At 43.0% G+C, this 26,580-nt stretch overlaps 1 protein-coding gene across 1 annotated transcript in view; it reads right to left on the bottom strand.

The window, feature by feature from the left end:
• RALB (RAS like proto-oncogene B) overlaps positions 1-19,028 on the bottom strand; it is a 51,220-nt gene extending 32,192 nt beyond the window's left edge. The window contains exon 1 of the mRNA XM_049773160.1: positions 18,900-19,028. The gene's annotated coding sequence lies outside the window, so the exon portion shown is untranslated. The remainder of the gene's footprint in view (positions 1-18,899) is intronic.
• Between the last annotated feature and the right edge of the window lie 7,552 nt (positions 19,029-26,580).

The raw sequence follows: 26,580 nt of genomic DNA, 5'->3' as shown, positions 1-26,580 counted from the left end.
CCTTTGAGGATAAAAATAATCACAACAGTGATAAATAGATAAGCACTGGTTTATACCCCAGCTTTATAAACTTCAGGTCACATGCAAGCCAAACTGAATGTGAGAGTTGAGGGGGAAAAGCAGCAGCAGTAAAAGGTTTCTGAACTGCAATGACCAAAACTTAATTCAAAGTCAAATGTGCAATGAATCCAAGGTGCTCTTGCAAAGGGATGCCAAGATTTGTACAAATGGAGGTTAATTATCCCCAACAACAGGAACAAGGGCTGGCTTTTAGTTTCCAGATTACATTTTTTAGTTACATTTATTCTGTAACAGGACATTGGCTGGAACATTTACCTTTCTCCCATCAGAGAATCCAGAGAGCACATATTAAAAACACACAGACTAGGCTGGGGAGCTGACTCATGTGCAAATGCGCTTACAATGATGTCTGAACATCCTCAAATGACATGGTTCATCTTCAGTGACATGATTCAAAGATTTGGGATCAGAGTGATAATACATCAAGTAGGGCAGGTTCAATCCTTGGCACCCCATATAGTCCCCTGAGCCCCACCAGGAATAATTCCTGAGTGCAGAGCCAGGAGTAACCCCTGAACATTGCTGGGAGTGGGCCCCCTGCCCTCCAAAAAAGACAAAGGACTGGACACAGTCGTACATGTAGAAGATCTGGCACCTCAGTCCCTGGCACCACATGATCCCCAAACACCTCTGGAAGCAACCCCCTCTACCAGAGTATATCTCTTAAGCACTGACTGGCCCAAAACACAACAAAAAGAAACTTACCCTAGAGAAAATAAAACAGCATAGGGCATCCAGCCTATCTTAGCTTCTAAAATATTAACTCAGTCAGAACAAATAAAAACCCTGCCATAGTTGAAAAAATAAAGAAGACATTTCAAACTACAAAAACTAAATGTCCTGATGGAGAGGCAACAGAGCTAGGAAATGGTTTTTACATAATGCTTTGTGATATATTAACATTAAATAGAAATCTAACACATTAATTCAAATACCAGAACATACATATTCACCTACCATGAAAAATTCTAAAAGCAAATTACAGAAAAATTTTCAGCAAATTACAGAAAATAGTATAGAAATGTATTCCTCCAGTCCTTCCTAAAATTCAAGTATCCTGGATAATATAATATATAAAGTACATAGGGCCCAGAGAGAGAGCACAGCGGTGTTTGCCTTGCAAGCAGCTGATCTAGGACCTAAGGTGGTTGGTTCAAATCTCGGTGTCCCATATGGTCCCCCGTGCCTGCCAGGAGCTATTTCTGAGCAGACAGCCAGGAGTAACCCCTGAGCACCGCCGGGTGTGGCCTAAAAACAAAACAAAAAAAAACAAAACAAAAAAAAAATATATATATATATAAAGTACATAATAAACTACAAAGAACTGCACTTACCCAAGATAATAACTAAAAGATAATCCATATATTAACAGATTATAAATAATATTTGTAGTCTCCCTAATTATCCATAGTGTATGGGGGTTGTTTACTTGGGGGGCCACACCCATAGGAATTACTGTTGCTCAGGGATTACTGTTGGCAGACTTGTGAGACAATATGGAGCTCTGGGGATCAAACCCAGGTCAGCCACGTGAAAGACAAGTATACAAGTACACTTGTTATACTATCACTCCAATCCTATGATCCATGTTTCTAACAGATAATTTAAAAACAAATTTAAAAAGAAGACAATCTTAACACTGGGACTAATTAAGGGAGTAATAAAGAGAACTAGAAATGAGAAATCCATGACTCCATGCCTGTAATCTGATAAACAAGAGAGAATAGAAGGCTCTTGCAGAACATGGCAGATTGATAACTGAAGGCAGCACATTTTGCTTGGGAAAGTCAACATTTTACAACTAGCATAGTAAGGATTTCAGTTAAAAATCATATAGCTGGCCTTAGAAAAAATGAAGTCATGAAATTTGCTTATACATGGATGGACATGGAGGTTATTATATGCTGAGAGAAATGAGTCAGAGAGAGATGGATAAACATAGGATAATCTGACATATCTGTGGGATATAAGGAAAATAAAAGACAATGTGGGGATGATAAATGGAGTCAATAGAGATGAGAATTAGGAGGGCCAATCCATGGTAGAAAGCTTGCCCACAAAGAGTTGAGAGTGCACGTAGAGTAGAGAAAGGCCTACGAGGAAAGAAAGGTGCATGGTATTTTTTCATTAACTGTAGTACAAACCACAGTGTCAAAAAAGAAAAGAGAGAAAGAGAGAGTGAGAGAGAGTGTCAGTGAGTGAAGTAAAATGTCTGCCTCAGAGGCAGGTGGGAGAGGATGGGTGGAGGGAAAGAAGGCAGCAGGGAGGGTGAGAAAGAAACTGTTGAGATTGGTGGTGGGAAATGCACACTGGTGAAGGTTGTTATACATAGTATGACTGTAAATCATGAGCAACTTTATCAGAGGGAAAAAACTGTAGTATGAAATACCTTGTGACGATGGTGTTTAAGTTTTTTTAAAAAATCAATAACTAGGACATAGAAAATGGGAATCTGGATAAAGAAGAGGATCCTGTATGGTCTCACAATTTTAAATAAATCTACAGATTGTTTTATTTTTATATGCCTACCTGTTGTTGCTGTATGGAGGAGTAGACCGTAGAAATAATTGAATTCAGGCCTCAGACATGCTAGGTATGTAGCCTAAAACAGTTGAGCTGTCTTTCAGAGCCCTCAATCTTCACTTTATCAAGCAGCAACATGCTACATGTTCAAGCAAATCCCAGTTATTTGTATCATTTCTATTATAATCAGATGTAAGTCAGGGGTCAATAAGCAGATCTAAATTAGATATCCAAAACAGTATGAAGTAACATAAGAAGCAGAAGGACTACAAGATTATAAATACTGACTAATGGAAAAGTTGCAGTGGCATGTCTAATGAGACATTTCCAACGGTATTGAAAGTTGATGTGCACTCTCATTTCTTAACATTTAATAGCCAATTATGAAATTGCTATGACCAAATTGAGGAATAGTACATCTGAGTTGTCAGTGTTTGTAGAGAACATGACTGGGCAGCATGTCCCTTTCCATATTCGGTCCCTCCATTGCTGTCATTCTAATGGCATGCTACAATATTTGCAAACAGTTATTTGCAGTTTTATATGCCCTCATTAGGCAGAGGACATCATATTTAACTACTGTCTCTAGGTCCTACAGTTCTGACCTCAGTGTCATCAGAGACCCAGAAATACCCTGACCTCAAGAGCAGAAAATGATAGGATAAAGGGAGAGTCTAAAAAATAAAAAGGACGTGGGTTACACACAATTTCCCCTAACTCATACTATGTCGCATTTCTCAACAACATTCATATACTGAGTTTTGTCTCATAAGTACTCTAGTGTAGTTTTGGTGGCAAAACACTGAAGAGACATGCCCAGAGGTTCTATTACTGTAGCTAAGTTAAAGGGGGAAAAATTAGATTTTTTTCCCCAAAAGATGTGAGTGCACAGCTTTTTACAAATTTTTTTCCGAATTGAAGACACTACTTGCCAACCATCCCTTTTTTAAGAAACTGTTCCCCTAGTTTATCTTCACAATGATTATGGGGGAAAAAGGGATACAGGTAAGCAAGATGAGACATGCCACGGATATGGCAGTATGTGGCCTCCATTCCTTGAGAATAGATCACACAGAGAGCACATTTATTTAGTCTTAGACTCTGGGGACAGACCCATGGAAATTAAAGCCTGGAGAAAGTGCCCCAGGCAGAGTGTAGAAGGACTACTCTTTATTGAGTGACTTCATGGTCAGGATCTCATTTCTTGTTCATCATATTCATTATCTCCTACTCCCACTCGCTGTTGTTGCTTTCGTAATGGTCACTGAGAGATGCACACATACTCTTAGCTGCAGTGTTCACACATTTTTGTTGTAGTTGTTGCATGTTGGGGCCACACACTTGGCTACAGAGTTTACTAAGGTTTGCACACCTTTAGTTGCAGTGCTTACAAACATGCTTGCCAGGGGCCACACTATCTCGCTGTAGTGCTCACACATCATTTTAGTTGCATTGCTTGATGGGGGACACACACTAAGCAGTGTCCACACACACCTTGCTGTTAGATGGCCTAAAAACATTTGCAGTGCTTACATGGGATCACAGACAGATATCAAAATTCTACTTAACATATATGGGACACTAGGGTTTTGAACTTGTAACTGAGTTCTTGCAAGGCAGGCACTCAAGTCTCTGTGCTATTTCTCCAGGTGCCTCTCAAGACAAAACACTGCCCCTCCCAAAAGGACAGATAAATGCTTGAGGACAGATAAATGCTGGAATTTAGTATAGTCTCTTTGATTTTTTTAAGAGAAGCCAAAATATGGATTTTTATGTTAAAAACTCCCTTTTTATTTTTATATTTTTAAATAAATTTTATTAAAACCATTGTGAATTACAAGTCCTTCATAGTTGGATTTCAGGCATAAAGTGATGTGAATTAGGGCCAGTCCCACCACCAGTGTTGACCTCCCTCTACTAAAGTTCCCAGCATACATTCTATACTTCTACCCTTAGCCCCTTGGCCTGCCAGTGTAACAGGCCTATTTTAAGTACAGATTGTTATAGTTTGAATCTCTTGATTCTATTGTTGTTAACTTTGGTTTAGGTATTTAGTTCTATACATTTTTTATCTTGACAAATGCACCTGAGACCACTTAGTCCTTGGCCCCCATCCCCTTTTTTTTCTTCTCAATTTTGTAGAAAAGTACAGAAATATGAGGTAAGACAAACTAATTCATTTGGGGGGTTGTTTATTTGTGGTGGGTTTTGTTTTGTTTGTTTTTGCATAACCACAGCAAAGGTTAGAGAAATTAGAAAGGAAATACCCTTGGCCTATAAAAAAAAAACCAGGGTGACTCTACACAAGAAGCATCCTGTCATAAGACCAACTACAGGCTCTGAGTATACTAATAGTCCAACCCCAAGGTCTTTCTTCATGGTTCCAGGAAAAGTTCTCAATTGAGGTTGTCGCAAAACTCCCTTTTTAAATTTTAATAACTAAATGAGTTTTTCTAAAATGTACTATGTGAGCAAAGTATGTCTGTAGGCCACTAATTTTTACAAATTAGCAGCTATGTTTTTTGCCAAATAAGGAAATCTGAGCTATAGCATAAATGAGAGAGAGCCAGAGAATGGAGATAAATACTACAGCATCTTGATATTAAGCAAAGTGTGGGGTCCAGCTGCTCCCTACTTCCAGGCATTTATTCCACTTGGTTCATGGTTTGAACTTTTGTTTCTCTTTTTGAGTCAATGACCCTTCCAATAACCCAATCTCTGTCGGCTTACTTATCTATTGCTTCTTACTGAGGAAGTCCTAAATGAACAAACATTCAGCTTCAAAAGTGTGCTTACAACTCAGCTCAAGGAATCAGATGCAAGTGGGTATTCCATTCTGAATGAATAAAGCATGAAGTCTACTAGAGCAGCTTCAGCTGAAGTGCTTCCAGGGAATGTAAACTCTCTCCTCCCCCACTCCCGACCCCTGTGAACAGTTATGACCTCTATCCACAATGAAAGAATTCCCAACTGAAGGCAGCTTAAGCAAAACTGTAATTTATAGGCGCATAACTACATGTTCAGAATAGTTTGCTTTGGAGGTTCAAATAATGAACCTCTCCAGAACCTAATCTTTCTTCCCATCCCTAGTTTCTACCTGTGCAACCTCATTGACCAAGATTCTCACATCTCTTCAAACCCTTTGCCTTTTCTACATCCATATTCCTTCTCTTGTATTTCAATCAATGTCACTTTGGAGAGACCTCCTTAGACACCTCAAAAAAGTCCCTCTCTGTCATCCTCCATTTCAGTACTTAGCATCTTTTCCTATGCTGGCCCAATCTTACTGATCTTACTAACTTCCTTTATTTATCTACTTAGTGACTTTTCCCCATTTAAGCTTCTGAGAGATAAGCATGAGATCTTTCCCCTCTTGTACTTTTGTTCAGTAGCAGCATCCCTCTTTATCATATGCTGTAACTAAATGACATAAAATTTCCCCAAACTATAGTCGTCATAAAATCTAGTATACAATGTAATGAACAAACATCTAGATTCATTCATGCCTTATTTCCACTATTTAACCTTAAAAAGTGTAACTCGCTGTTTCAAAAACCAAAGGTAAATATATGGAAATATATAACATATAAACATTAACTAAAGCTGGTCTGATGAAATTAAGTTAGTTTGTTAAACAAGCTGTATAGTAACCACAGTTTGACATTTTCCTTTTTTTTTTTTTTTTTTTTTTTTTTTGGTTTTTGGGTCACACAGCAGTGCTCATGGGTTTCTCCTGGCTCAGAAATCACTCCTGGCAGGTTCGGGGGACTATATGGGATGCCGGGATTCGAACCACTGTCCTTCTGTGTCTAAAATGCCCTACCACTGTGCTATCTCTCTGGCCCTTCAGTTTGACATTTTCATGCAATTTGCAAAATCCCTACATTTATAAGACTCTTTAGAATAATCTATTTTTTCTTCAGTTTTTTCTCTTAAATAAAGGCCAATCTCAGGGATACCTGGACCTACTGTACTCAAGGAACACAAGGGCCACACCCTCCAGTGCTCTGTGGGGGTGAGGACATGTTATAGCAGCAACTGAATTCAAGGCCTTTCATGCGCATTAGTTCTACCAGGCCCTAGCAGTGGTCCTCAAGCTATGGCCCTGAACTGCTGTCAAATCTTTCCATTAAATGAAGATGCTAAGGTCAGGGAGATACCTTGACAGGCCAGAGCACATGCCTGAGCACATGCTCAAGCTGTGACACAGATTGAGACGCCAAAACACTGCCAGGGAGGCCCCAAAATAAATTAAATAAATATACTCACAGTCTTAACTTTTCTATATGGTTAAATACATCATTTCTTCTTGCTTTTCACTAAATAGGGAATCCCTATGTGATGGTTGTGGCAAAAAATAACAAACCATCCAAATGCTTCAGTCCTCTACCTTGGCTGTCTTTCCTCCACACACAAAATTGGCAAAGGAAACTCAATTTTTCCCTTCCTTGGTGCAGCTGTTGTCATCTATTCCAGGGAATAGAGTATTTTTATATTATTCTACATCTATGACTCAATTTCCATGTCTACAAAAATAAGGAAGTTGAACTGAATGATTCAATTTCCTTTCAAATTATTTTGCATGTTTTTTTTCAAGTTAGGTTTGCAAAACAATTTCAATTAGTGCTTATGTGTGTGTAGCTAAGGAAATATGTTTTTTAAATTTCTTCCTCTTAACAAGGTATCTCTTTCTCTGTACCCCATCAATAGCAAAAGCAAACTAAAGTAACTGAAATCAAACCTGGAATGCTATGGAGTCACTGGGGGGAAGCACTTGCTTCTGGTTCGTCTCTCATTGATCTGACAGGTGAGAAGTTCTGCCTGTAGCACCCTTCTTCCTGATCAAAGACCTCCTGTAATTTAGTATACAGCTGAAAAGCTTCCTCCATCACATGATTATCCCTAAAATAGCTATCCCCACCCAGTCTCTGGGGCCCTGTGCCATTTAATAGTCACTGGAAAACCAAGGTGTACTAACCATTTCCACTCAGACAGGATCTATTCTACCACACAGAAATCTGCAGTCCCCAACTAGCATACACAGAGAGCCTAGGATTCCCCCAGATATGCAATATGTAAATTAAAAAAAAAAGTTCTCCATCCAGGATGAGTGATTTCCACAGGAACATATGGCAAGTGAAGTTTATTCACCTACTAAGTGACTTTCCTGAACAATAGTGCATTAAGAAATGAGGAAAAGGCAATTTTCTTTTTCTTTTTTTTTTTTTTTTGGGGGGGGGGCCAGACCCGGCGGTACTCAGGGGTTACTCTTGATTATCTGCTCAGAAATAGCTCCTGGCAGGCACAGGGGACCATATGGAACACCGGGATTCAAACCAACCACCTTAGGTCCTGGATCAGCTACTTGCAAGGTAAACGCCGCTGTGCTATCTCTCTGGCCCCACAATTTTCAACTATTGATTGCAGTGTTTGGAAACTGTGTCATCTCCCAACATATGGCCACCCTGAATGGAATCTTATTGTGCTTGTTATTTACCATGAAGACAGATTCCAGTTCCCTTTACCTGAAAAGGCAGCCTTGTAGACATTTAAGCTAATTCATCCCTCAATAACTAAAGTCAAATTTGGAACTGGTATCCATACCCCTATTCTAGTTCTCATTCAAAAAACCCTGTCCAGAGCTATATTGTCATTACTTCCACTGTAGGGTGCATCTGCAGAACAATAGAGATTTAGCAAATCACTCAACAAGTCAGTAACAGGCTGGGTTATAATCCGATATCTGGCTTTAGAGTCCACACTAAATCACTACTCTTGGCAATTCCCTTAGTGGATAGTGTTGGGGTAAGGAAGACCTACAAATATGGTGCAAAATACCAAAACTCACACCCATGACAGACTTCTGGGTCCAAAAGCTTGGTTTTAAGAAAAGATAAAGTCATGTAATATGCTGCTAAATGGACGGACCTGGAGAGTATCACATGAAGTGAAATGAGTCAGGAGAATAATATCCCTCATATGTGGCATAGTATATAAAGAAACAAAGAGGGGGATAAGGTCCAAAGCCAGTGGAAAATGAGAGCTGGTCTTTAGCAGGAAGCTTACCATGGGGGGTGGGGATGGGGCAAGAACACTAGGACAATAGGAGAGGGAAACAAATACTCTGGTACAGGATGTGGTGCTGGAATGTTTTATGTATAAAACTGTAATACTAACAGTTTTAGTACCTAAAAATATTTTTTAAAGGAAAGAATCAATTAAGCCAAAGCATGGTTCAGTTAATGTTCAAAATGGAACCACTGACTCAACAACAACGAAAATGGAGCTCACCAAAAAGACAAATACAAAGGGCAAAAGAAATATCACACGAATCAAGTCATCACTTACCTTGCATTTGGCTGACCCTTACCTCACCTCCAGCACTACACTTGGACTTCAAGCCAGAGAGTGGCCCTGAACACTACCAGGTGTCTCCCCCCACAAAAATAAAAAAGAAAGAGATTCTAAAAGACCGAGGAGGTAATGTACCAAAAATAGAATTGAAAAAGCAGAACTTACACCAACGCTCATGGCATTACTCACAATAGATGGAACAGACTATCAGCTCAGCCCCAGAGCACATGCATTGCGTGTGTGAGGCCCGAGGTTCCATCCTCAGCACTGAGAAAAAAAAGTCAAAGGGTAGAAGCAATTCAAGAATTCATAGATGATTGTATAAACAAAATAGAATATAACTATAAAAAAAGTTTCAGTTTTAAGAAGAGATAAAATTCTATTATAAGCTAAAGCATAGATGAACCTTGACATTAATTCTATATTAAAGAAGCCAGAAAGATGCCATGGATTTCATTCACCCATTAAAAAGGACAAACACATGTGATTCCAGTTATATATAGAGTCAAATTCAAAAAACTGAAAAGTGAAATTGTGGTTTCCAAGAGGCTGGAGAGAAAGGACAATAGAAATGGCATTTAACACGCTGATGCACTTGAATGAGACTTAATTATCACAAATATCAACACTGTTGTCAACATGTGAATGGGTAGGATTTCAGATTGAAAGGATAAACATTCAGAGATGGAACAGTGGGGATGAAAACACAGCAACATAGATATTCTTTTTTAAAATAAATGTATTTCTTTATTTATGTATTTACTTATTTATGTATGCTGGTTTGGGGGTCATACCTGACAACACTCAGAAGTTACTTCTGGCTCTGTGCTCAGAAATCACTCCTGACAGGCTCGGGAGACCATATGGGATGCCCAGGAACAAACTCACATGCAAGGCCTATCCACTGTGCTATGGCTCAGGACCCCAATGTAAATTTTTTTTTTTTTTTTGGTTTTTCGGGCCACACCCATTTGATGCTCAGGGGTTACTCCTGGCTAAGTGCTCAGAAATTGCCCCTGGCTTAGGGGGGACCATATGGGACGCGGGGGATCGAACCACAGTCCTTCCTTGGCTAGCGCTTGCAAGGCAGACACCTTACCTCTAGCGCCACCTCATGGGCCCCCAATGTAAATATTCTTAATGCCTCTGAACTATATACTTGTAAATAACTCAAAAGGTAAATTGTTTTTATTAAGTCACCATAACATACAGTTAAAGAATCGTTGATAGTTGAGTTCCAGACATACAGTGTTCCAACTCCCATCCCTTTCCAGTGTTCATTTCAATCAATCTTTGGGAAAAGAAGGGGAGTCCTTACTTTCCCCAACTTTAAACTATGCTATAAAGTGGTAGTAATTAAAATAGCATGGTACTGAAATAAAAACAGACCTCCAAAGCAATAGAATGGAATAGAAATCCCTGAGACAACTTTTGGGTATATGGTCAGTTAGTCTTCAACAAAGAAATAAAAAACCTGAAGAATATTAAGGTAAGTCTCTTCAGTGGTATTGGGTTGGTCACAAGAAAAAAAATAAAATAAACTCGGGGCCGGAGAGATAGCATGGAGGTAGTGTGTTTACCTTGCATGTAGAAAGACAGTGGTTTGAATCCTGGAATCCCATATGGTTCTCCAAGCTTGCCAGAGGCGATTTCTGAGCATAAAGCCAGGAGTAACCCCTGAGCGCTGCCGGGTGTGACCACAAAAGCCAAAAACAAATAAATTAATTAAATTAAATTAAATTAAATTAACTCAGACCTCTTTCTAACGCATGTATAACTGTCCAATCAAAATGATTAAAGACCTCTATATCATATGTGAATTCATAAGGTACAGAGAAGAAAACATAAGCAGAACTCTCCATGACATTAAAACTAGAGGTATCTCTAAGAAAGAAATGTCACTGGAGTGATATTAGTGTCACTAGAGGCTGGAGTGGTAGCACAGTGGTAGAGCATTTGCCTTGCACATGGCTGACCCAGGAAGGATGCAGGTTTGATCCTCCAACATCCCATATGGTTCGCCAAGCCAGAAGCGATTTCTGAGTGCAAAGCTAGGAGTAACCCTAAGCACCAACGGATGTGGCTCAAACAAACAAATAAAAGAAATGCTACTGACCAGGCAAGTGAAAGTAAAGATAAGAAAATGGGACTACATCAAATTAAGAAGCTTCTAGGGGGAGCCAGAGAGATAGCATGGAGGTAAGGCGTTTGCCTTTCATGCAGAAGGTCATCGATTCGAATCCCGGTGTCCCATATGGTCCCCCATGCCTGCCAGGAGCAATTTCTGAGCATGGAGCCAGGAGTAACCCCTGAGTGGCTGGAGCAATAGCACAAAGGGTAGGGTATTTGCCTTGCACGTGGCCAACTCAGGTTCAATCCAAGGCATCCATAAGGTCTCCCAAGCCTGCCAAGAGCAATTTCTGAGCAGAGCCAGGAGTAACCCATGAGCGCCAGCCACAGGATGTGGCCTAAAACAAACAACAGCAAAAAACCATATCCCCCCCAAAAGATGAAATGAATAGAAATGTCCAAAAAAAATACATATAGTCAAAGGGCATGTTAAAAAAATGCTCTGGGACTGGAGAGATAGCATGGAGGTAAGGCGTTTGCTTTCTTGCAGAGGACAGTGGTTCAAATCCCGGCATCCCATTTGGTCCCCTGTACCTGCCAGGGGCGATTTCTGAGCATAGACCCAGGAGTAACCTCTGAGCACTGCCAGGTGTGACCCAAAAACAACAACAACAACAAAAAAAAAAAAGCTCTATATCACTAACCATCAGGGAGATGCAAATCAAAATAACAATGAAATATCACCTCTTTCCACAAAATGGCATGCATCAAAAAAAACAACAAGGGGCCAGAGCGATGGCACAAAAAGTAAGGTGTCTGCCTTGCTCATACTAGCCAAGGCTGGACCTCAGTTCGATCCCCTGGCATCCCATATGGTCCCCCAAGCCAGGAGCAATTTCTGAGCACATAGCCTGAGTGTCACTGGGTGTGGACCAAAAAACCGGAAAAAAAAAAAAAAAAGAAAAAAGAACAATCAAACAACCAATGTTGGATGAAGATGTGAGAGAAAAGGGACCCTCTTTCATTGTCAACAGATCTAGTCTTTTGAAAAGTCTTAAGGTCTTTCTGAGAAAAAAAAAAAAAAACTAGGACTGAGCATCCACATGACCTAACAATTCCATTTCTAAGAATATATCTGAGGGAAAAAAAGAACACAATAAAGAAAAGATGTCTGCACTCCTATGTTCATTGTGGCTCTATATACAATAGCCAAAAAATATGGAAACCCAAATGCCCATGAACTGATGATCAGATAAAGAAACCATGATACATATACAAAATTGAATACTACTTGGCCATAAGAAAAGATAAAGTCATGCAATTTGCTGCAACATGGATGATCTGGAGAAAATCATATTAAATCAGTCAGAGGGAAAGAAACGGACTATATGTGGGATATAAATAAACTTCATAGGAGAGTATCAAATATCCGATGACAACAGAAACAATGAGCAGGAGAACTGGTTTTCAGTAGAAAGCTCAACACTAGTGGAGGGGCATAAATTAGGGAAGGGAACACTAAAACAATGGGGGGAAGTGCCTGAAACTGGGAGGAAACCTAAGACATTGTTGGAAGATAGTTGACAACAAAGATTGTGTTGGAACAATGTATAGCTGAAACTCTAATCATAAATATAATTATTTATCATTCACAGTGATTCATTTTTTAAAATAAAGAATCACAGTTAATCTACAAAAATGACTGGCTACCAAATCCTTTCCTGTTTTTATGGAGAGGAGGGCAGGGTAGAAGGAAGAGAAGGAGACCAGGGGTGGGTAGAATGAAAGAAATACTATAAATCAGGCAGTGGATGGGAAGGCTAGGAAGCAGAGGAAATGCAAATTTTGCTGATTTTTCATGTCTGAACAATGGCAAATCTACAACTTCCAACTAGGTTAGATGAACAAAAGCCATTCTCAGTAGAATGCAGGTTTTCTTAAGTTACAATTTAACAAGATTTGTGCAATCCCTTTTATCAGACTTCAAGATCAGGACTCCTAAACTCTTTCCTCCAACTCAGAAACTCGGGAAAAATTTCACTTAGAAACTCAAATAATTAAACTCTTATATTTTCATGAATTATTTAAAAACATTGAGATTTCATACAAGAAATGAAAATTTGCTAGACAAATAAATATTGTTTAAAGATTTCAAATAATTGGAAGAGACAGAGTAAAGCTTCGGTTCTCCCAAGATTTTTCAGATACTCTGCCAGTGAGTTATGTGTGTATGTGTGTGTGATTTTTGGGCCACACCCAGTGACACTCAGGGGTTACTCCTGGCTATGCACTCAGAAATCGCTCCTGGCTCAGAGAACCATATGGGACTGAGGAGTGAACCCAGGTTCATCGGGGTGAGCTGCGTGAAAGGCAAAGGCCCTACCACTGTGCTAGCACTCCAGCTCCAGGAGTTTTATTTTTAATAATGCCAGATGATTAATGACTACTTTTAGGCTGTTCATCAAGGAAATCATTAACAATAATTTGCTGCCAGCATATTTTAGTGTTCATACTGGCTCTGCACTCAGAAATTACTTATGGCAAGCTCAGGGGACCATATGGGATGCCAGGGATTGAACCCGGCATCAGCCGCATCTAAGTCAAATGTCCTCCCCATTGTGCTATTGCTCAGACCCCCAAGTATGTTTTAGGGTTAAAAAGAGAGAACACTCAGCTGTTTCATTGGTTTAGGGATAAGCAAGACTTAAATTTATAATTTCCAAAGCTACTAAATATTTAGCTAATTAATTAAAGCATCTGACAATAAAGAACAGGAAGTACATAAAGTTTCAAATATAATATTAAAGGTCAGTGAAATAGTGCAGCACAGATTACTTGTCTTGCACACAGACAACCGAGGTTCCATCTTAGGAACCTAATATGGTCCTCCAAGCCTGCCAAAAGTGAGCTCTGACGATAGAACCAGGCATAAGTCCTGAACACAGCAGATGTGGCCCCAAAACAAAACAAAACAAATATTGAAAATTTATAAAATAGTAAAAAATTATTCTAGCTACATTTTACTCTCCTATATAACATTTTTTTCTATTAGCATATGATATAAAGATTTTTTTTCTCACAATCTGAAAAAAAAACCTTTAAAAAGAATTCTGGTTGGGACCGGGGACATAGCATGGAGGTAAGGTGTTTGCCTTTCATGCAGAAGGTCAATGGTTCAAATCCTGGCATCCCATAGGATCCCCTGAGCCTGCCAGGATCAATTTCTGAGCATGGAGCAAGGAGTAACCCCGGAGTGCTGCCAGGTGTGACCCAAAAGCAAAACAAAACAAAATAATTCTGGTAGAGGGCCGGAGTAGTAGCACAGCAGTAGGGCGTTTGCCTTGCACAAGGCCGATCCATGATGGACCTGGTTTGACTCCCGGCGTCCCATATGGTCCCTCAAGCCAGGAGCAATTTCTGAGCACATAGTCAGGAGTAACCCCTGAGTGTCACCAGGTGTGGCCCCCGAAAACAAACAACAACAAATAAAAGAATCCTGGGGCCACGCATAGCCTGGATTAACCCCTGAGTGTCACCAAGTATGGTCCAAAAAAACAAACAACAATAAAAGAATCCTGGGGGGCCGGAGAGATTAGCACAGCGGAGTTTGCCTTGCAAGCAGCCGATTCAAGACCTAAGGTGGTTGGTTCGAATCCCGATGTCCCATATGGTCCCCGTGCCTGCCAGGAGCTATTTCTGACACTTGCCCGTGCTAACCTGGGATAGACTGCAGTTGGATCCTCCGGCATCCTATAATGGTCCCACAAGCTAAGGGCGATTACTGAGTGCATAGTCAGGAGTAACCCCTGAGCATCACTGGGTGAGGCCCAAAAAGCAAAAACAATAAAAAAAAAAAAGAATTCTGGTAGATAACCTCTAAAAATGTCTATGGTCCCCAACTCTTCCCCTCATATTATCTAATTCTGTATTATACCAGGTGTGGTCTAGATGCAGGAAGAAATGGAGGTATGGCACTTCCTAGATTAAATGCCATCATTCAAAACAAATTTCAGAAGCAGCCAAGGACATGGGCTCAAATCACTAAATTACTTCAACTCATGGCATATATGAAGTGAAATTACACAAGCTTGAAATATTTTCTTTTCTTTTTTTTTTTTTTTTTTGGTTTTTGGCCACACCCAGTGATGCTCAGGGGTTACTCTTGGTTATGTGCTTAGAAATCGCTCCTGGGTTGGGATACACATGGGATGCTGGGTGATCGAACAGTGGTCCATCCTAGGTCAGCCACATGCAAAGCAAACGCCCTACCGCTGCGCCACCGCTCCAGCCCCAACTTGGAATATTTTCACGTGGATCAGACCTACTAAAACAAGTGGGTCTAAAATAAATTACAGGGGCCGGGCGGTGGCGCTGGAGGTAAGGTGCCTGTCTTGCCTGCGCTAGCCTAGGACGGACCGCGGTTCGATCCCCCGACGTCCCATATGGTCCCCCAAGAAGCCAGGAGCAACTTCTGAGCACATAGCCAGGAGTAACCCCTGAGCGTCACAGGGTGTGGCCCAAAAACCAAAAAAAAAAAAATAATAAATTACATATAAATAGTTCACAAAGTACTGACAAAAGCAACAAAGACATTATATATTAGCAATGATCAAATAAGCACAGATTCATCTACAATCCTTACCAAAACTCTCAGTAATATTACTCACAGGTTTTGGGTTTTTTTTTTTTTTTTTAGCAGAACATAAGCATAAAAATGAGACAGTTCTAGTATTCTATAGCTACAGCAACTGTTAATCTTATGCCTTCCCTCTTTGGCACTCGGCTTCTACATTCCCTTCCATTCCACTCTCACCTATCCAAATGTCTATGAGTCCTTCAATACTCAGAATATCTAAGAACATATACACCCAGGCACCCATATTCCTCTTCCTAGGTACCACAATAACTGAGAAGCTACCAGGAACAGTTTATAATCAAATCTCCACTGCCAGATATTTAACTAGCATTGGTTGATCAATGAGTATGTACCACAGACAGCTGATGCTCCATAAATGTTCTTCCTCCTCCTCCTCCCCCTCCTTATCTATGTCATCAGGGAAAAGTCCCATTTTCTCAAGTACTAATTCAGGATTTTCCTTAGTGCCATTAGCTTTTAAAAAAAATCAAGTGTTCTGTGAGTCTAACAGCAGAGTTGTTTGTTTAAAAGTAATTGATTACTGAGGCCAAAGAGATAGCACAGTGATAGGGTGTTTGCCTTGCAAGCGGCTGACCCAGGACCTACAGTGATTTGAATCCTGGCATCCCATATGGTTCCCAGTGCCTGCCAGGAGCAATTTCTGAGCACAGAGCCAGGAGTTACCCCCGAGCACTGCCGGGTGTGACCCAAAAACCAAAAGAAAAAATAATTGGTTACAGGGGCTGGAGCAATATACAGCAGGTAGGGGGTTTGCCTTGCATGAGGCCTTCCAGGGTTGGATCCTTGGCATACCATATGGTCTCCTGAGCTTGCCAGGAGTGATTCCTGAGCACAGAGCCAGGAAGTAACCCACAAGTACTACTGAGTATGGGGCAAAAACTAAAAAAAAAAAAAAAAAAAAATTGGATGCAATGGGACCTTTGCCATCTTGAGACCAGTTGACACTTGGAAGAGCTCACAAAGATCTCTTCCAATACTCAGTACTAGGTAGTTATATAGTGTCCAAATACAGCCTTCAGCAGAGGTCTCCCAGAATATGTCTATAAGTTCTTTCAGTAGCTATAAATCTACTAACTGAAAGCAAAGAGGAATTGTAGAATTGGGTGATGTGGACACAAAGGACTATCTCAACTCCCAGGTTTAAAAAATTGTCAAGAGTGCCATGTCATCTTCAGCCAAGGCAAGAGGTTGCAATATTAAGGCAAAAAAGAATTCCCCTTTTTTTTTAAATTATTGTGTGGTTTATTCCCAGCAACATTCAGGGGTCCAGACCCACTCTAAGAAGTGTTTGGTAGTCACCAATGCCACATCTCACAGTGTTTGAACCAGTGGGTGGGAAATCATATTAGAACCTTGAACATAAAGCATGTACCATTTGCTCTAGTACCTGAGCCATATCCTAGTCCCAAAGTGTTTCTCTTCTCTGAGTTTAGATCCCATATACCCAATAGTCACATGCTACTAACCCCTCCCTCAAACACACACACACAATCCTGACAGAGATATCCTACCCCTTAAAGACAAGGAAATCTTGCTAAGTGCTCAGATAAGAGTTAGCACTATTGGGGCCGGCGAGATAGCATGGAGGTAAGGTGTTTGCCTTCCGTGTAGAAGGATGGTGGTTCGAATCCCGGCATCCTATATAGTCCCCCGTGCCTGCCAGGGGCAATTTCTGAGTATAGAGCCGGGAGTAACCCCTGAGCGCTACCGGGTGTGACCAAAAAACAAAAAAAGCACTATTTCATGGGCTGGAGACATAGCACTGCGGTAGGGTGTTTGCCTTGAACGCAGCCAATTCAGGACGGATGGTGCTTCGAACCCTGGCATCCCATATGGTCTCCCTGCTTTCCAGGAGCGATTTCTGAGCACAGAGCTAGGAGTAACCCCTGAGCGCCACCGGGTGCGACCCCCCCACCCAAAATCCTCCAAACACAAAAGAGCACTTTTTCCAATAGGAAATGATGTGATTAGAAAAGAGCACACACAGGGGTTGAAGCGATAGCACAGCGGTAGGGTAGGGCATTTGCCTTGCATGCAGTCCACCCGGGACAGCCCCGGGTTTGATTCCTGGCATTCCATATGGTCCTCTGAGCCTGCCAGGAGTGATTTCTGAGCACAGAGTCAGAAGTAACCCCTGAGTGTTGCTAGGTATGGTCCAAAAAAAGTAAAAAATAAAAATAAAAAATAAGTTTATCACTCCAAGTAAAATTTCAGAGCTTGTCACAGCTCTAAGACTTCAAGCCCTCCTGTTCTTCCCTAAAGCTACCATTCCTGGTGATCCTGTATCCGAGTGCATCAATATTCTCCGTTACTCAGGAACTAAGGAACATCGGCTTACTCGACCTGAGCTCTGACAGCCAAAACAGAGGGATGCTCTGCATATGGGTCATTTACCCCTGGAATGATGCCATTTCTAGTGGCGTCTCTCCTAATCCGTACCTGCTAGGCACCTCAAGAAGTAAAAGCAGCAAGGAACCTAAAAGCAGAAAGCTCACTGTCCTACAAAGGCTGAAAATCAATGAAAATCACAGGAAACTCAAATGATCAGGAAGTGTCTCTTGCAAGTAATCCTCATCAGACTCACCTGGTAATCACATCAAGGTTCCAAAGATCCCAATGGGACTCAACTGAAAATGAGCACCAAGGGAGAGGGCCCCTGTCTAACGTCCAATCTGAGAGGGGCTTCTTGGGTGGGGTGTGTGTGTGTGTGTGTGTGTGTGTGTGTGTGTGTGTAAGAATGTACAGCAAAGAAACAACTTTAAGCTCTAGTCTGCTCGAAAAGCAAATAGCTCAAACTTGAGGGCCCAGCTCAGCTGAAAAATAAAATCCCTCAAGTCCTAGGAAGTTTCTGCAACACTTCAGAGCTCTTTACTTATGCACGGCGGTCACTGAGACAGAAGTGGACCCTCCAAGAGTCTCGAGCCACAAAGGGCAGGAAGTGGAAGCAGAGGCCATTTCTGGAAAAGGGGAAAAGAAGCACGAAGTAAAAAAAATAAATAACATTCAAGAACTGGGGCGCCACTTCCCATTTCCTCAGCTCAAAGTCCTTCCACCAAGAAGGGCCTCTCGCGTCCACTTGTACCGAGGGCCAGAATCCTAGGCGAGAGGGGGTGAAATAAAAAAGGAGGCCACCACCCCAGAGTACCCCACTTCCCCAGTCCCGCGCGCCCCACCCTGCCCGGAGACTCCCGGCCTGAGCGCAGACAGCCTTTACCTGGGACCCGTCCCACGGCGCCTCGATAGCTCACACCCGATCGGCCGCTCTGCAACCTGCCACGCCCTCTGCTCGGCCACCTCCAGAGACAGGACGGGGACCCCAGCCGTCTCACAGTCGACTTGTCACCGAGCAAGCAGCCCAGGTCGCTTCCCCTCTACACGCCCCGGGGCGCGCGCCCGGCGTCGCCTAAGCAACCTGATCTGCCGGGAGCGCGCTTTCCCCGCACAGGCCGGCCTACTCCCCGCGAGCCACGCCCCTCGGGCGTCCATCGGCCAATCCGAAGCGGCGCTTGGAAACCTCTGGAGGTTGGCTTTCGCCAATGAGAAGACGTCGCGGACAAAAGGGGCGGGCTAGTTGAACACGCCCCACCCACTTCGGCTTCCTTTTTTTTTTTTTTTTCTCTTGCTCTCTCCCTGACCGGATGTGCTGCACGTGACCTAGGCTGCGGTGGAGTTTCCAGATGGTCCTCTGTGAATTTGGGCCCCGGGGAGACCAGATGCTGAAGCAAACCGGAAGGATGAACCTGATGTAAAAGGACTAGGAAGATGAATGCAGGCGATGGAGCTAGAGGGGCAGGTGTGGAAGTGGGCCCAGGGCAGCAACTCTAGACCCCAACCCAACTGGTGGAACCCTGGAGCGCCTGCAGCCAGCCTCCAGTATTTATTTGCCTGCCTGATGATGTCCTAGTAGTAGTAATGGAATTATGTGACCCATGTCTAGCAATCATTTGTTCAAGTGGAGCAGAGCAGTCCAGCTCTGGGCCTCTAGGTTTCCTGCCCGGTCCCCAGCCATCCTTTCCCTTTCAGGGGCTTTAAAATCTATTCATAAAAGATTGATTTTCGGGGCCGGAGAGATACCATAAAGGTAAGGCGTTTGCCTTTCATGCAGAATGTCGGTGGTTCGAATCCCGGCGTCCCATATGGTCCCCTGAGCCTGCCAGAAACGATTTCTGAGCATAGAGCCAGGAGTAACCCCTGAGCACGGCCGGGTGTGACCCAAAAACCAAAAAAAAAAAAAAAAAAAAAAAAGATTGATTTTCTTATTACCATCCATTTACAAGAGATAAATATTCTCCATTTCCGCAGAATTTTTCGCAGCACTGACCCCAACCCAACTCTCATGACCTGTCACATTTGTATCATAGTTGTTAAAATGTTCTCGATAATCCTGGGAAGGAAACTATCTCGTTTGATATCCATAGCAGCTAGAGCTGTGTAATTATTCTCTGGTTGTTTTTAATTATACATATACATGTATATTATATCAAGGCTTTTGTGCCTTGATTAGATTGCTATATATAAGCAACTAACAGATCCAAACTACCCCCAACAACTGCATAGCTTTACCTTAGAGACATAAGTAAAAGGCTCTTAAAAAGCAAGTATCCAGACAAATATGCCAGTTTATTTGCTATCTAGTGTTAAAATTACTATATGCAGTAGAGACTTATGTTATATACTAATTATATGACAAACTGCTAGGTACTATAAGGAAGAGAGGGGAACAGAGTTTCCTAAAAGAAAGTTCTTCGGTCTTAATTAACAGGGAGACAAGTCAGACCCAAATCTTCTCCTAAGGAGTAATGATTAAGTGTGGAGCTCTGGAATCAGGAAGCACAGATTTCAGGGTTTAAAGTTCCACCATAAACTAGCAGTTAATTAGGAACTTACTCACTCTCTATGGGCCTTAGTTCCCTCAGCTGCCCAATAGGGCAGTGCCTCTATACCAGGGGTCTTCAAACTACTGCCTCAGAGGAGTCTGATCCGGCCCGCCAGCAGTGAGTGCTGTTTGGTTGCGCTGTTTGGTTGCCAAGATACCTGCCAGCATATACACTCAGTGTATATCCAAATATCAGGAACCATGCACTCAAAATGGTAACCATCTTTGGTAGCACTTATGCCTGTGAACAGACTTTTTCAAGAATGAAACATCTGAAATCTCCAACCAGATCAAGATTAACTGATGCCCACTTGCATCACTTGTTACGGCTGGCAGTGACAAATATGGAACCGGACATTGACCATCTCATTAGCCAAAAGCAGGCCCACAGTACCCATTGAAATACTGGCGCATGATCTGTTTATTTATAAATGGTTTTCATTTTATTTATATAAGATATGTGCAGTGTGAGTAGGAATTAGTAGCTCATATAGTCCGGCCCTCCAGCTCTCGAAGGGACCGTAATCCGGCCCCCACTTTAAAAAGTTTGAAGACCCCTGCTCTATACTGTAGGTGTGAAGGTTTAAATGAGATAACAGAGGTACCATGGTTGATAGTGCAAAGGAGTTTATGCAAGAACATAAAGGCAAGGAGTTGAGCCCTGCATTACATGTACACACACACATACACACCTGCATCACCAAATCCAGCTGCATCCTATTTCCAAGACAAGCACTAAACCATTAGGCCACTATGCCAACATTCTCTGGCCTCCAACACTGCTGGGAAACCCTTATCAAAAATAAATAAGAGGAGACTGGAGAGATAGCACAGCGGTAGGGCATTTACCTTGCATGCGACCGACCCAGGATGGATCTGGGTTTGATTCCCATATGGTCCCCCGAGCCTGTCAGAATCTATTTCTGAGCACAGAGCCAGGAGTAACCCCTGAGAGCTCCCAGGTGTGGCCCAAAAACAAACAAACAAAGAGATTCTATGCAAGGACCTGATCGACTACCAGCCAATCGGTACTTTCAACCATGTTATAACCAACCTGGAAACTGCATTTTAAAACTTTCTGGGGTCGGAGAGATAGCATGAAGGTAGGGCATTTGCCTTGCATGCAGAAGACGGTGGTTTGAATCCTGGCATCCCATAAGGTCCCCCAAGCCTGCCAGGAGCAATTTCTGAGAGTAGTCCCAATAGTAACCCCTGAACACTACCGGGTGTAACCCTCTCTCCTCCCCCTCCAAAAAAAACAACAACAACAACAACCTTTCTTCACAAAGCCTGTTGTGTTTGGGAGTAAATACCACCACTAAAGGACCACTGATCTGGGTACTCCAACACTGCATGCAGCCTGACAGAAAGGGCCTGTGATGGGGATTCAAGTTAATGAAAGTCAAGTTTAGACAGGACAGTGGCCCAAGTGAAATGAGTCATTCAGCATAACAGGTTGGAGTCCTAGACAAACCTGGATTTTCCTGTCCCCAATTCCCAAGAAGCCAGTTTGAAGGAGATTTTCCCAACTTTCCTTAGAGGTATAACTGCATTCCTGTGCATCAGAACAGACAGTAAACTGGTGCATGGGACTTCTGCAGAAATGCTTCACTCGTTCCCCCACCCCAGCACCCTCCACAGGGGCTCTGCCTAGGTCCTTATTTGCTCTACAAGCCCTGAGCTGACACTATTGGTTCAGCAGGATGGCAAGACTCTATGGAGAACAAGCTTCAGTCAGAAAGTGTTCCCTCAGAGAACCCTTAGAAAAACAGGTGCTGATTTCTATTTTGCATGATTGAATTCACTGAAGTTTCTACAGGCATCATGGATAACAGAGTTATCCTCCAGATGAATTTGGTCCATCTATCCATGACTCAGAAGCCTTTCTTTTCACTGATAATTCCCACTGTTTGCTGCCCCCAAACATTCCCTTCAGCCACCCCATGTGGGGATCCCTGTTCCATACTTCCCAATATCTGCAGGCTAAGTTGCCAGCACAGAACTGACTATTCTCTGGGGAAGCAAAAGAATCCAAGGAATCCAAGAGCCCCTGGTGAAAGACAAGATGACAGGGTACATCTTCACATAGTGAAATTGTACCCCCATCTCCAGGAAGTTGGCCCAGTCTTCCCAACTGTCATGTTCTCCTGACCAAGTGGCATGCTGGATGCTGCCTGGCACAAATACCCCAGCCACTGACCCCTAGCCAGCTCTGTGACTGCAGTGCCTCTGGGACAGCAGAGCTCCTGAGGGGCCAGTCTCAACTCCCTTCCCTTCCCTTCCCAGCCACATCTGGGTCCCCAACCAGGTATTCTTTAGATTCATTCACAGAAGCCCTGAAGGTAATCCACTCTGGTCAACTGGACAGACAGGTAAACAAGAGGACTTGGATACTTGCATTGGGAAATTATGTTGGATGAGGCCTCCTTAGACTCTCACCTTTGATCTTAGGAAACTGCTATTCTTCACATGATTGTAAGGCCCTGGGCCCAGAGGAGCACAAAACAGCCACATAGCCAGCCCACTGGGGGTTAGGGGGATCTCACTCTGGGGGTCTGCTTTGACTGTGTCTGTGTTTGTCCTTGCTCAGGATCAGCACCTTCCTTCCAGCCTCTATAGGTGGGTCGGGGCTCCCAGACCCTTAATTTGCCATCATAGCTGCTGCCAGTGGTTCATGGTCCTCCCCAGGGAGAGGGGTATAAAGTTTCCTTGACCTGTCTTCTGCCCTTCTCCACTAGCTCTCAGGTTCTTGCTTCTATCACCACTATGTTTGCCCCAGCATTGAAGAGAAGCAGTACCCAACGAGTTGACTCATAACAACCCCCCAGATAGACTCTATCAACCCACAACCCCCATTCAAACTCCCCACCCAGGTGAACTTTTTTTATTAGCAATATTTTAAAATTTATTTATCCTGGTTTTGGACTATACCAGGCAGTGCTTATGAATTACTTCTGACTTTACACTCAGGATCACTCCTGGTAGACTCAGAGGACCATATGGGATGCCAGGGATTAAACCCAGGTTGGCCATATATAAGACAAGAGCGCTACTCACTGTACTAGCTCTCCAATCCCAAGCAATGTTATTTTAATATCCTTCTTTTCTCTTCTTTTCTTCCTTCCTTCCTTGCTTCTTTCCTCCCTTCCTTCCTTTCATTCTTCTTTCCTTCCTTCCTTCCTTCCTTCCTTCCTTCCTTCCTTCCTTCCTTCCTTCCCTTTCCTTTCCTTTCTTCCTAATTTCTTGCTTTCTTTCTTATACTCAACATTGTTCAAGGGTTTCTCCTGGCTCTGAGTTCAGGGCTCACTCACAGCACTGCTGGGGAACATGTAGTAGGGGCATGGAATCTGAGTCTCCTGCATGCAAAGGCTGTGTACAGCCCATTGAGCTATTTTTTTTTTTTTTTAATGCACAACCTCACTTTCCTGGATATACTCCAAAGAGTACAGAAAGACAGTCAGAGGCCAAAGGAACATAGGGTAAGCTTGGGGTAAGGAACCCATAAACCAAGAATTCCTCCTTTGGGAAGAAAGCATGGTTCCTATCTATTAGCACCAGTTCCTAGCTTGGAGTCTCCTCAAGCAAGAGCACTCAAATACAAAATGGTGCCTCTCAGGGCGAGAGATGGGCAGGAACATGTTTCCTGGAAACATGATTCTGGGGAGATTCCATTCTTTCTGAAGGCCATGAAGAAAATTGACAGAAACAAAGATAACAGAAGCAGGATGAGCATAGCCTCCGGAACAGAGAACAGCATCATCTGCAGGACTTTTCCCTTAGGGAAAGTCCCAGAAAGATAAAGTGACCAGGGTTGCTCTCTGCATGGGAATGGTTGTACATGTGGCCTCCTTGAACTTTCTGTGCAGGTAATATATCCAGACCCCTCAATGGCAGGCCTGTAGTCACACAGGCCCAAATTAAGCCTCAGTGTAAAATCACCCATGCACTGTATCTCCAACCCCAGGTGAATGAGTCTGAATCAGAGAAATAATCCAAACCAGGCTGAGGGTAAAACACATAGTCTGGCCATCTTTTACCTAGTATGGAGAGCAAGCTGTCTGCCCGAACTGCCATTTTTATTAAATACAAAAACCACAGAAACTTTACTGGGGCAGTAAAGACAGATAGCTCAGGCTATACTGAGCTAGTCCCACTCATCAGGTTTATAAGTAAGACAATCTCTGTTTGGGGGTAAATCCAAGTTGTAAATAAACATACAAAGGAACCAGGGATGACCTTTGTTTTAGGTAAAATAAGGTGTAACCCAACACCTCAGCAACCCTGCGGCAGCCAGGTAGGAGGGACCCATCTCTGCAGTTCCAATCTCACCCCTGCCTGACCTCTCCTCAAACTGACATGCCTAGAGGTCCAGTGCTGGGAGGCTCCAGGAACATAGCTAAGTCCAGTGAAGCTCCAAAAGACTGAGGATCCCTGAGACCTAATCAGTTCCAATGATGCTATGCCAGTGCCACTGCCACACATTTACATTGTCACCTCAGTTTCCATTATTGTCACTTCACCCAAAAAGGAAATGTGATTTCCCCTTTACAGATAGGTCAGACAGCTGGAGAGATAGCACAGTGGTGTTTGCCTTGCAAGCAGCCGACCCAGGACCTAAGGTGGTTGGTTCGAATCCCGGCGTCCCATATAGTCCCCCATGCCTGCCAGGAGCTATTTCTGAGCAGATGGCCAGAAGTAATCCCCAAGCACTGCCTGGTGTGACCCCCCCCCAAAAAAAAAAGGTCAGGCAGGTTGAGAAGCTCAAGCAGAGGTGCCTGGCAACAAATCCACACTCTTTATCCCAGTCATTACTGCCTTCCCACCCCCAGATACAAAGCTGTGACCTTGGACAAGTCCCCTCCTCTTCATGAGACTCCACTTTCTCTGTACTCCCACAGTTTCTGGTGAACACTGAGAGTTCTGCTTGGGGCAGGAACTATGTTGGGCACAAGCTGTCATGAAAAATGACAATAAAGATGGGTGGGTGAATGATGAGGGTGGGTAAGTAAGTGTGGGAGGATGAGTGGCTAGCTGGATGTAGAGTGAAGGAATGTGGATTAGCAAATATATGGATGGTGGAAGATAGATGGTGATGGGTGGATAGTAGATAACTGGATGGTAGAGAGGTGGGTGGTTGGGTAGATATATGGATCATGGGTGAATGGGTAGGTGGATGGGTATAAGAAGGAGGCTTAAAGATCCGTATTGTCACTTACACACAGCCTAGCGTAACCTGATGAGGTAGGAATGAGATGGTGAACATAGAATAAGATACTTGGTGGCCAGAGAATTGATGGGGGAAATGTTCTTTAATTAACTGGCATGTGCTGAGAGCTGCATGCCATATCTGCACCTTAGATGTCAGTGTGTGGAGAGAAGCATCTCCCATGGCACTTTCCACTAGGGACTGCCTTGGTGTCTCAGCAGAGCTATATGGAGCAAGCCTGACCCTTGATAGCCAACAGCTGTGGCAGCCCTGGCACTGTCTGAGTTCAGCAGATCTCAGCCTAAAACATAGAGGCCACCCTCCCCCTTCAGTGAACAAAGCCCCAAGGCTACTGAGAGAAGCAATGTTGGATACAGATGCTATATCGGGGACATCCTGGCCAGTTGACCTAAAATTCACATTTCATTTGACATTTTGTGGTTTATTTATACATTCTAGTAACTCCCTGAAAAGCCAGGGCTGTCCAGAAAGGCAATTCTCAGGGACACACCTCTAAACAGTGTCCAGACTCTAGCTGCTGGGCTTGCTGAGCAGGCCCAGAGTGGCAGATTGAGAATTAGCAACTGTACAGACTCTGTGCCTCAGTGCAGATGAGTGTTGCCCCCATTCTGAGCAGGATAGTAATTTGAAGGCTCTGGTCTGTGATAATGCAGCTCCTCAAGGAGGAAGGCAGAGGGTGGGTTCTCATGGTCCTGCCCCTTATCCCAGTCTCCCCTGGGATATGCCCCCAGGTCCTACCCACCATGTCCTGCGTGGAATGACTGAGAACCTCATAGGACACTAGCTGAATGC

The sequence above is a fragment of the Suncus etruscus genome, chromosome 5, assembly GCF_024139225.1.
Source record: "Suncus etruscus isolate mSunEtr1 chromosome 5, mSunEtr1.pri.cur, whole genome shotgun sequence".
In the NCBI taxonomy this organism is placed as follows: domain Eukaryota; kingdom Metazoa; phylum Chordata; class Mammalia; order Eulipotyphla; family Soricidae; genus Suncus; species Suncus etruscus.
The sequence above is the reverse complement of the archived record's forward strand: the minus strand, read 5'-3'. Positions and strand labels throughout refer to the sequence as shown.